The sequence below is a fragment of the Canis lupus genome, chromosome 8 (genome assembly GCF_003254725.2).
Source record: "Canis lupus dingo isolate Sandy chromosome 8, ASM325472v2, whole genome shotgun sequence".
Taxonomy (NCBI): domain Eukaryota; kingdom Metazoa; phylum Chordata; class Mammalia; order Carnivora; family Canidae; genus Canis; species Canis lupus.
In genome coordinates, this window is record NC_064250.1 from 54,910,712 (window position 1) to 54,922,406 (window position 11,695).

General features: G+C 36.4%; 1 pseudogene; it reads right to left on the reverse strand.

Annotated features, from left to right (window-relative positions):
• Nucleotides 1-5,805: 5,805 nt before the first annotated feature.
• LOC112657509 (SIN3-HDAC complex-associated factor-like) lies at nt 5,806-6,744 on the reverse strand (annotated as a pseudogene).
• Between the last annotated feature and the right edge of the window lie 4,951 nt (nt 6,745-11,695).

The following is an 11,695-nucleotide window of genomic DNA, read 5'->3' on the forward strand; positions in this document are numbered from 1 at the left end:
CTTCTTCAGTTCTCACAATTGAGATAGAAATCAAAGACTTTCTGTATTGTTTTTAAGCTTCAAACATGGCTTCTAAGATCAAGGTTCAAGTCTTGAGTTTCTATGTATAGCTAGAAGTTTAATGGCTTTGCTGAGGGCAAATTTTCTTTATTTCAATCAAGGTAGACTCTTGCCACCAAAGCCATACATTCAGAGGATAGATAAATAAATATATAATATATATATCACCTGCATGTTTGCACAACATGTTGGATGGCTAGGTCCAAAAGTGCTTTTTAGAGACAGAAAGGATCTGGTTGCAGAAGAAAGGTGACATCATAGGATTCTGAAGGATTCTGTTGTTGTTATAGTTACAACTTAACAGTGTAAGGATAACAGACTAAATATATCCATTATAAGAGTACTTGGTTTATTTTAGCCTGGGGAGGTTGAGGGTAGAGAAATACATTTTACACCACTTGTCACTTGTCACAAGAGGCATGTTTGCATTTATAATTGAAGAAAAAAATAAAGAAGGAATATTAATACATTTCCCTTTTTTAACCCAAATTATAAAATCCCTGAAATGTAGGTGTCTGATGGCGGCTTCTTAATTTTGTATTGCTAGATTTAAAGCAACTGACAGCTTTTCAAAATAAATTTTTTAAGTAAACCTGAACAAAGAGGATAATGGGGAAATACAGTGTCTTTTTTTTTTTTAAGGTGAAAGTTGTGTTATGATGGTGGCTGATGAGATGTGCAGCTTATGGAGCAGGTAAGCAGATATCATTGTTGCAATATTTTAAGAGCTACGATGATGGTTTATGTGCTGTAAATACTATAGCATATTAAAAATAGTCATTTTTTAGCATACTAAATCCTAAGTTAGTTGCTCTGTAGGAATTACCCTACTGAGAAAAAAAGAATCTTTGACAATTGATGTATGTATATCCAACCATACCACACAATGCTAAACAGAGACAGAAGTCTGGAAATAGGCAACATTCCACTTGAGTTTTCAGCTGATACTGATCAATACTTGCATGTGAGAAAATTACACCAGGCTGAGAAAAGAGCCACCTGGAAGTCTTAGCAGGAAAAAAATGCCTAGCTTTCACATAATTCCTGGAATACTATTAATTTCACCAGCTGGACTAGAAGACCTCATGATTCATGGGGCACTGGATAGAACCCACATATTCTTTTTGTCTCAGTCCTGGGGGAAAATAGTCTTAGAGTGATGATAACTCTAGTCCCTCTTAACAAACGTTAAGAGTAAGACCATCTTTTCTAGCCAGATCAAACTACTTCCATGTAACATAACTATACCTCAGAACAAAACTCAAGTATACTAATAAGAATTTTAAAAAATCTAGTTCCTAAGAGGATAAGATATAAAATGTGTAATATCCAATTAAAAGTAACAGAGGGGTGGTCCAAGATGGTGGTGTAGGAAATTCTAAAGTCAATTCATTCCATGAACACATCACATCTATAGCTACATATGAAAAATTAATTCCCTCTGCAAAATGACTTGAAAATGAGCTAAACAGCTCCTTCAAAACAAACAGAAAAAAAAGAGCCACATTGAGATGGTAGGAGAGGCAGAGGTTCAGTCTCACTACAAAGACCACTCTGGCATGACAACCTACGATCAGTAAGGATCTCAAAAATCCACAGCTTCTCTCTGAGGAGCAAGGAGTCTGTGCTCCACATCATGCACCCCAACTCTTTGAGGCCTTCGATGAGAAATAAGTCCCAAAATGTCTGGTTTTAAAAAACAATGGAACTCACGTCTAGGCAAAACAAAGGGCTGCAGGGAACCTAGATACTTTTCCTTAAAGGAGCCTCGCACAAACTCACTCACCATGGGGGCCAATACAAAGATAGACTTTGAAAAGCACCCATAGAGTACGTGGAGATACATCTGATAACCTCAAAGCATCTGCTGGAGGAACAGGGACCTGTTGAAACTCTAAGGATGCAGATGCTGGTAGACAACATTTTTGTGTTCTCCCTCAACCTTAATAGTACCAGCAAATGTACCCTGGTCTTGCACACTCCAATGACTCTGCTAAAGATGGCAAGTGTGCCCTAGCCCTGTGCTCTCCCACTATCTCTCTAAAGCAGCAGGCACATAAAGTCTACACAGAGGATGCTTCTTGATCACTGGCTCTGTGGCTAAGAGGACTTGCATTCATGGGTCCCAGGGGGACTGTAACAATCAGAGAGATAATTCTTGGCAGTCTACCACCCACTGGGCATGACACAGTAGACTGACACATATCCCAAGTCTTTCTGTGTAAAAGGACAATTAGTTTTTCCTGGAACTGTAACGTGGGAGGCAGACTTCAGATTTTCCACATAGCTAAAGATTAAAGAGTTGTTCTCCGGGATTGTAAGCTGGAAAATACCATCTTTGTGCTCTCCCTTAGCTTCAGTACAACTCACCAGTACCTCCCAGTAAAGAGTTCATACATTTGTCTGAAGCCCCAACTATTGCTACTGCTGCCCAGGAGACATCTTCTGACCACCTGGTCTCAAGGCGAGCAGGGTTTTAAATTGCAGTTCCATGGGACTGCGTTTATTTGCATAATTTAAAAAGACTGCCTGAGAGTCTTGACTTCATATCACCCTGAAACTAGGTGCTGACTGAGACTCCTTTGGAATCCTGGCAATCTTGGCATACCCTCAATACCTGCAACCTATCAAAAAATCAACCTGCTTAAATAACAAAGGTACAAGAGACAACCATGAGCTAGGGCAGTTTATCTCCTACATAAGGTCACTCCTTCAGGACTCAGAGAAGTGATTATTTCATCTAACAGAAAGAAGCATACAGAGAGTCAAGCAAAATGAGAAAACAGTGGAATATATTCCAAATGAAAGAAAAAATATAAACTCTCAAGAAAAAAAAATCTTAATGAACTAGAAATAAGTAATTTACCTAATAAATAGTTCAGAGTAATAGTCATAAACATGCTCACCAAACTTAAGAAAAGAAAGGATGAACACCATGAGAACATCAACAAAAAAGAAAATATAAGAAAATACCAAACAGAAGTCATGGAGCTGGAGAATACAATAACTGCACCAAAAAATACATTAGAGTTGTTCAAATGCATATTAGATGAAACAGAAGAAAGGATCAGTGAGTTACAAGACAGGGCAGTGAAACTCACCCAACAGACCAGAAAAATTTAAAAATATATATTTTTTAAAGTGAAGATAGCTTAAGGATCTATTGGATAACATCAAGCAGAATGACATTCCTATTATAGGGGTCCCAGAAAGAGCAGAGAGAGAGAAAGTTAAAAATATATATATTTGAAGAAATAAAATATCACTAACCTGGAGAAGGAAACAGGCATCCAAAGCCAGGAATCCCAGGGAGTTTCAAATAAAGAACCCAAAAGATTCACATCAACACACATTATAATTAAAATGTCAAAAGTTAAAGATAGTACCTGAAAAACAAGAGAAGAATAAATTGTTATATACAGAAGAATCCCCATAAAACTATCTGCATATTTTTCTGTGAAAAAATTGTAAGCTATAAGGGAGTAGCTCAATACAGTCAAAGGACAGAAAATAAAGAAAAAACTCCCAACCAAGTTTATTCTATCCAGGCAGATTATCATTCACAACTGAACAGTGATGTAATTTTCCAGTTAAGAAAAAACTAAAGAAGGAGATCCCTGGGTGGCTCAGCGGTTTAGCACCTGCCTTCAGCCCAGGGCATGATCCTGGAGACTGGGGATCAAGTCCCACATCAGGCTCCCTGCATGGAGCCTGCTTCTCCCTCTGCCTGTGTCTCTGCCTCTCTGTGTGTGTGTGTCTCTCATGAATAAATAAATAAAATCTTTTAAAAAATAATACCAAAAAACTAAAGGAGTTCATATTCTCTAAATTGGCCTTATGAGAAACGTTAAAGTTTTACGATGAAAAGAAAGGGCATTAATTAATAACAAGAAATTATATAATAATATAAATCTCACCGATAAAAGTAAATGCACAGTAAAAGTAGATAAATTACTTATAAAGCTAATACAAAGGTTAAAAAACAAAAGTAGTAAAAATAACTAATTGTAATAATCAATTAAGGAACACACAAAAAGAGGTCAACGGTGACATCAAAAACAATAAAACATAAGAGGAGATTAAAATGTAATTTTAGGGGTGCCTGGGTGGCTCAGTCAATTAAGTATCTGCCTTCAGCTCAGGTCATGATCTCCAAGTCCTGGGATCAAGCCCTGAATCAGGCTTCCTGCTTTCCTGCCTCTGCTCATGTTTTCTCTCACACTCTCTCACTTGCTCTCTCTCTCTCTCTCTCTCTCTCTCAAATAAAGAAATAAATCTAAAAAAAAATAAATTAATTAAATAACTGCTTCGGAATTGGGATGCCCAGTTGCAAACTCGGACCTTCAGCTTCATATGAGTTGAATATTTTTTTAAATGAATAAATCTTTGAATTTTATTTTTAGCAAATCAAAAATACTAGGTCTTATAATAATTACCAGTCCTGACAAGCAATAAAATTTATATCCCCATTTTCTAAAAAGAGTCACTGGCATCTCATAAATAGTATTCTAGACCAGGAAGTCAAGAGCATTTAACTTCTTCACAATTCTATTTTTAAGAATTGAATTTTAAATAAGGGTCTGCCAATATATTTACCATTGGATATTATCTGACTTTTTTTTCCCTTTTAGTAGAATTTTATTTTAATACAGAGTGGAAAAACAACAATGACAAAAAAAAAAAAAAAGAAATCCTAATAGGTTAAAACAAGCCAACCACTCGACACAAATAAAACGTTCACAAAAGTCAACTGAATTAATCCAGAGCTAAAGCTGAATTGTGCAGATTTTTGAAGTCTCCAGTCATGTAACACAAACAAAAGTCAACTATTTACACACTAGGCAAGCCCTCTAAGGAATGTGCCCCAAGAAGCATTAACTTTTATTTCTTTGTATGACATCCTGAAGACTTGCACATTTTTTCAGATAATTTAACCTTTTTAATAGAACGTGATCTCTACCATGTGGTAACTGCTCATCCTAAAACTTGACATTTCCCCAGAGGAGCTTGCATTCTTCTTTAGAAGTTTCAATATAGATTAAAAGCTTTTATCAAATATCAATGTGGAGAGAGGTGACATGGGATGCAACACATATATAGTCAGGTTACCTCTCTGTATATTTAGAGACTACCCCTTCATGGTATTTGCACCAGAGTTTAGTCCGTCCTGCCTTGTATTCAGTAGTATATAGTATATAGGTTTGAATCATCAGAACTTTGGCAAGACCTTATTTTTTCAGAATTATTAACAACTACCTCTAGGGGAAAGTCCATGTTACTGAGTCACGACAAATTTATTGTCATGAAGGAAAACAAGTATACCCAGCCACCTTAAAAAAATGCCCCAACCACTGCTTCTCACTATAGAAAGACTAAAACTACATATGTTTATCATACAACAAATCCCATCTCTGTTCCCTGAAATTCCCCTAGTTTCATTCATTAGAAGGGGATTAGAAAAAAAAAAAAAAAAGACTTATAAAGCACATTAGAGAAGAATTCAGCTTTCCTGTGAAACATTCAGTATCTTAAATATTATGTACATATCTTTTTTTCTTCTAGTAAGTTAGACACTGGCTTCAGAGTTTGTGGAACTGGAGGAGAAAAAAACCCCATTCAAAACTCTTCTAGAAATTGTCTTTTGGCAGAATAGCAGGTATGCAAGTTAAAAATAGGAGGGTTTTGTTGCTTTGGTTTTTTTCCAAAATTTAAATCATTTTTGTGCCCTTTCTACCTAAACTTCAGTCACCACTCCTGAGTGGAGATGGGCAAAGGCTCTGGCCCCTGCTCCTCCCGTTTCTCAGCAGCTGCTTTCTCTTATTGCTGCAGCCAAGCTTGAATAGATGTGTGTCAATGAGGACTTTCCCCAGATGGCCTTTATAGATAATCCCACAACACATTTTCTGTCTGTTCTAGTATGTGAGATCTAAAAAGGGAAAAACTGGCATTGTGTTAGAGCCAGAGGCCATCTGTGTCTGAGCCATCATCTCACTGGTTACTCCAACAAGGAGATTGAGCTGAGGAGGCCCTTGAGGTGGTACTATGAGCATCAGCATTGTGACACTTAAATTCCTTCTGTAGTTTACTGATCTGGTGAGTTTTTATTCTGTTTCCAGATAGAGTTTTCACTTTCTTTGGTTTCAGTGTAGTCTTCAGACTGGGTCCTGCCCTTGCATCTACCACGTGATTCCAGTTTTCTTTCTTTCTTTCTTTCTTTTTCTTTCTTCCTTCCTTCCTTCCTTCCTTCCTTCCTTCCTTCCTTCCTTCCTTCCTTCCTTCCTTCCTTCTTTCTTTCTTTCTCTCTCTCTCTTTCTTTCTCTTTCTTTCTTTCTTTCTTTCTTTCTTTCTTTCTTTCTTTCTTTCTCTTTCTTTCTTTCTTTCTTTCTTTCTTTCTTTCTTTCTTTCTTTCTTTCTTTCTTCTTTCTTTCCATCCTGCTGGCAATTTCTTCCATCTTTTCACAAGCAGGACATGGGCATTACAAGTGTCTCCTGAATGAATCTCATGCAACCCAAAACAGCTCTGGAAGTCCTTTTCATAGCATTTACTGTCAGTGAATCTAGAACTGGAAGACTTAGCTCTGCAAATACAGCAGCCCTCTATACTCCAGTACATCTTTGGCTTATGAAAACCAAACATCTTTTCTTCTGGGCAATAGTTTTCCACAGGAAGCTGTTCCATGCACAATAACATTCCCAAAGTGCACCGTGCATGCCAAACCAACCCCCCTTCTAATCACTCCCTTCTTCTCAACTGCCTTGTCTAGAAAGATTGTCTCCTGCATTTCTGCAGTAGCATGCTACCACTGGCCGGGAAGGCTGTAGATTCTGCTTTCCTATCTGACTCGTTTGTAGCAAAAAGGGGAGGAGGAGGTGGAGGGGGTAAGGAGGAGAAGGAGGAGAAAAGAAAACTTTATTCCAGCTAGATATTTTCTCCATTCCTTCAGTTTTCTTAAGGCACCAGAAGTCTGTTGAGATAAGACTCATGAAGTTATCACTACAATTTTGGTCATTTTAAGCTAACATTAAAATTATTAAAATGTTGGACTTCCCTTCATTAATGAGTAATTTATTGGCTGTATTTCAACCAAGCAAAGGTAAAAGAGATGACTTCTTTGTGTAAATACTTGTAGGATGCATTGGGGGAAATATTTTGTCATAACTAAATGGGTCTCCACTGACAGTTACACATTAAGATTTCATTCCACCATCAAGAACAACTAATAAGCATTTCTCTCATTTCTAATATAAATAGTCTGAGGAGTCCATATCTCTTCAGATGTCAGAGAAATAGTTTTAATTTTTTGCTAATTAGAGAGTGTGTGGTTTATTTGAATTTAGTTGCTCTTTGATGGAACAAGCACCATATTTTGACTTGGAATTAACATTTAGTCCTGTTGCCTAAATTTTTGCCCTAGAGGAATTTTTATAAGGATTTGGAAACTCTCAACTCCTCTCCAGGTGCCATAGGAATAAGTGCTTTTTTTAAGGAAGTGAAATAATGGCTCAGAAATCTACAAAAGACACTATTCAAAAGACTATTCAACTAATCCTTTATTATATGACTAAAATAACAGTTAATAATTAGTTATTACCTATAATTGTTTTTAGCAAATCTTTAAATGGGTTACCTTTCCTTGAACTATTTCAAAGACCTGAACAGAACCAGAATTCCCCTGACCATTTTATCTACCCATCATCTTTGAGCAGGTGGACTAAGAGAGGACCATTCATCATTTAACCCTATAGATACAATCTCATCACTATCCTTCTTCTTTTTTTCTTTTTTTAGAAAAAAGAAGGAGATATATATATATATATATATATATATATATATATATATATATATAACTGAAATCATATCATGCTTTCCCTCCTCATCTTTTGTAAATGATAAACAATATCTCACAGTAAAATAGATTAAGCCTTACGGTATCATGCTCTCCTAGTGACAGTATATCAAATCTGATTTCTCATAAATGAAGCAAACATTGCCAAAAGGAAAATACCTAAGGGCTATCACTATAGGCTGATGCAGCACTGCTCGAGGTCCCCTGGCATATTCCATCATCTGAAACAAAACTAATGATGTTTTAAATATTAAATGAGTTTACTTATGCCAGGCTTTCAGAATAGAACCTGATGTATAGAATACATGTCATATAATTCAATATCTTAGTTGCTGGTATTGGAAATCTTCACATTTGTGCATTATCCAAGGCAACATGAAAGAAAGAGGTCTTTGTCTTTCCGCCTTTTCAACAGTGCAGGATCAGTAAAATAATGTCACTGGTACAATATCAACACGAGTTCAAAAATGGCTGGTATGGATTATTTTTACCCCTAGCAGATTCAGAGCATTTTAAATTCTTATTAATTTGGGTAATATGCTTGCTTTGGAATTCATTTTATGAGTTTAATTTCCAACTTTATGGACTCTTCATTTTGTATTAGCTTCCTATATAATACAGATAAATATATTTCATTTAGATTCAACCGGATTAAGATGATTTACAAACTAGGATTGTTTCCAATTATCCAGGGCACCACTATATTAAACCTGGCCCATATTCAGTGATACAAACACTGTGTACTCCTGAGCTGTCCGTTTCTCCCCATTTAAAGAGAAAGCCTGGTGATTATAGATTCCCAACCTTTGTAGGCTCAGGTCTTTATGCAGACTTTAAAGGTAATCTTAATCTTATTAATTACATCCTAATTCTCTAGTCCAGTGTTGGATTGTCTGTTCTTTTCCTAACATTAAAAATAAATCCACTATGTAAAATATGTTTCCTTAATATTTATTTCAGTCCAGTGCCTGATTTCTTCAGTACAACAACTTTATCCTTCCTAGAGTTGAGTGAACTCTTTTTTTTCTTTTTAAGATTTTATTTATTTATTCATGAGAGACACAGAGAGAGGCAGAGACATAGGCAGAGGGAGAAGCTGGCTCCCTATTTAGGAGCCTGATGCGGTACTCCATCTCAGGACCCTGGGATCACAGCCTGAGCCAAAGGCAGATACCCAAACACTGAGCCACTCAGGTACCCCTGAACTTGTCTTATATACTCTCATTTTAACCTTCAGAAACTTCTCAAATTTATGAATGGATATTGTTCACAATAATTGAGTTTAACTGTAGAAGAGGTATAACAGTCAATGCTTGGCAAATAGGAAGTAGTAAGGAACTATTGGTTGTTAAAATTGCTAAGGATTGGGATTTGGGGCTAGCCCCTTACTCTGGCATGGGCAGCTGTTACAGGTCCAGTTCTCACAAGCAGATACACTGGAGGGATCTTGTGTGTTGCTTCCCACTAGAAGAAGCAGACTTTGTGTAGGGGACCACATATTGGAAAAATCAAATATGTCAGCTAAAGATTATTTTTTAATTAATATGATTATAAAGTCTTAAATTATATCTTTTATGCCCTCATTAAGCTATATAATCAGTATTTCCTGGATTCTCAGCTGCTACATTCACTTCTGTGGTTTGATTCCCTGGTTGTTAGTCCTAACAATTTGCATTTGGCTAAAGGGAGTGTTAGTTTTATTTTATTGGCCAAAGAGTGTACCATGTTTATGCAAACCAAATTGTTCTAAGGTCCCTGACACAAGTGGTAAGAATAACAACGTTGCAATTGTAGCAATGTTTTCCTTACCTGAATATGAGTTTACTTTAGAACGAGGATTGTTGTAAGTAAGCTTCCTAGCTTGCAACTCATAAAAATGTGGCTTTCCAGACTTCATAGAAAAAGAAAATTGAGTTAGTACTTCATAGGGTATGGATTGATGCTTCCTTCGCCCAGTATGACTTACAGAAGTCACATAGTCTGGAAGCTACCTTAGGTGGGAACAGGAGGGCCTAACATTTATCAATAAGCTGTAAAAGGCAAGGACTATAGCACTGAAAATCACAGAGCTGAAAGCTGAAGCAACAAATGTGTTCATGTTCACACATTTGGGAGAGTTACCCTGACTGTCCCGTATATAAACCCATGACTAGCTGCTAGCAGGACATATGTGTGCCACACCCCCAGTTAGTGCTCACCTCCCTGTGAGGATGGAGGGAAGCTCTGGCTAGAGCTCCTTATGTAGGTCTCTATGTGGATATCGCTAAGAGTAAGTCAGAGAGATCCACACAGGAAGCAGCTCAGTGTGTTCCCTGTGGTTGGATGCACCAGAATAAGGCAAGGCCTGGGGATTTTTTTCATTCTTATCAACAGAAGAAAAGGAAAAAAAATTCTGATTTGAGACTGTTCTGGCCTAGGAAAGTGTGGCTATGTGACAATGTATGGTATACAAAAATACTCTTAGACCTAATCAAATCATGTGTCTTTCTAAATTTTACTGATTGCTCCCTTCTTCAAACTCTTTCCAAATATCCTATCTATATTTCTTATGTGAGCACTTAAAAATGAGTCTTTATGAATCTCCTTTGTATTTTTTTCTTAGGGGTTGAGTCCAAAAGCTCCTTAGGGGTTCAGAAAAAAACATGGTTGCTACTCATTTCTTCCAATATTCAGTTGAACGCAAAGTTGGTGACTCATTTAGTTTTTGCAATAGTTTGAATTGTTTCCTCTGAAAGGCCTGGATTTTGGTTCCTCCTTCTTATTTTCCCGCAGTAAACTAGGGGCAATGTCTTCTTCATCAATCCTGTTTAATATCCTCTCACTGTTCCTAGGTCAAATGGAGAAGACAAATGCACCTACTTTAGATTTGTGTTTAAGAAATTAACATGCTATGACACAAGTCAGCTGTAGAAGCCAGGGATGAAATTTGAAAGGCTGAAGAGGTAGTGATGAGCAGCCAGGCTAGAAGTTTTTAGGTCAGTGAGGAGCAGTATGGGAAAATGGATTTGTACTCTACTCCCGTTCTTCCTGTCAGCAATTATGCCATTTAGGGCAAGCATTAAAAATAAAGGAAACAATATAATACTTTGAAAAATCATAAATTGCAAACAAAAAGATAATACTGGCAAGGAGATACACAAATTACAGGAACACCATGTTACGGCTCCTAATTTTGTATCCAAGTAAACCACATTATTGCAGCATTATTTCTAAAGGCACAATTAGTATTCCCAAGTGTGGATAGCACTAAGAGATACTTTGTATATAAATTTTACCATTACAACATTCTCTCCCAACACAATATATCATCTAAAAGTCAGGCTTCATTCCATCTGCATATGATATAACTACTCAGAAATATATATGGTTATAGACAAAAATCCACATAGTTTCATGGTAACCAAGCAATTACAATGTATACATCTATAAGAAGGTTATTAAATTTGATGTGAGAAAACAAATTAGTCTAACTGTATATATATATATATACATATATATATATACATATATATATATATATATGGCATTCATTTTTATTGTAGTATTAAGTCCACAAATATAAGTTGTATTTTACTTCTTAATGTAATTCTAACCAAAAAAAAAAAGGAATTTGAAGCAACTGTGATGTATCTAGAGGAGTACTGAACATAAAAGGTAAAAACATAAAACTTAAAATACGGAGGTCCAGACTTGTCTATTTTTTTAAAGGTTTTATTTATTTATTCACTAGAGACACACAGAGAGAGAGGCAGGGACCTAGAAAGAGGGAGAAACAGGCTCCTATGGGA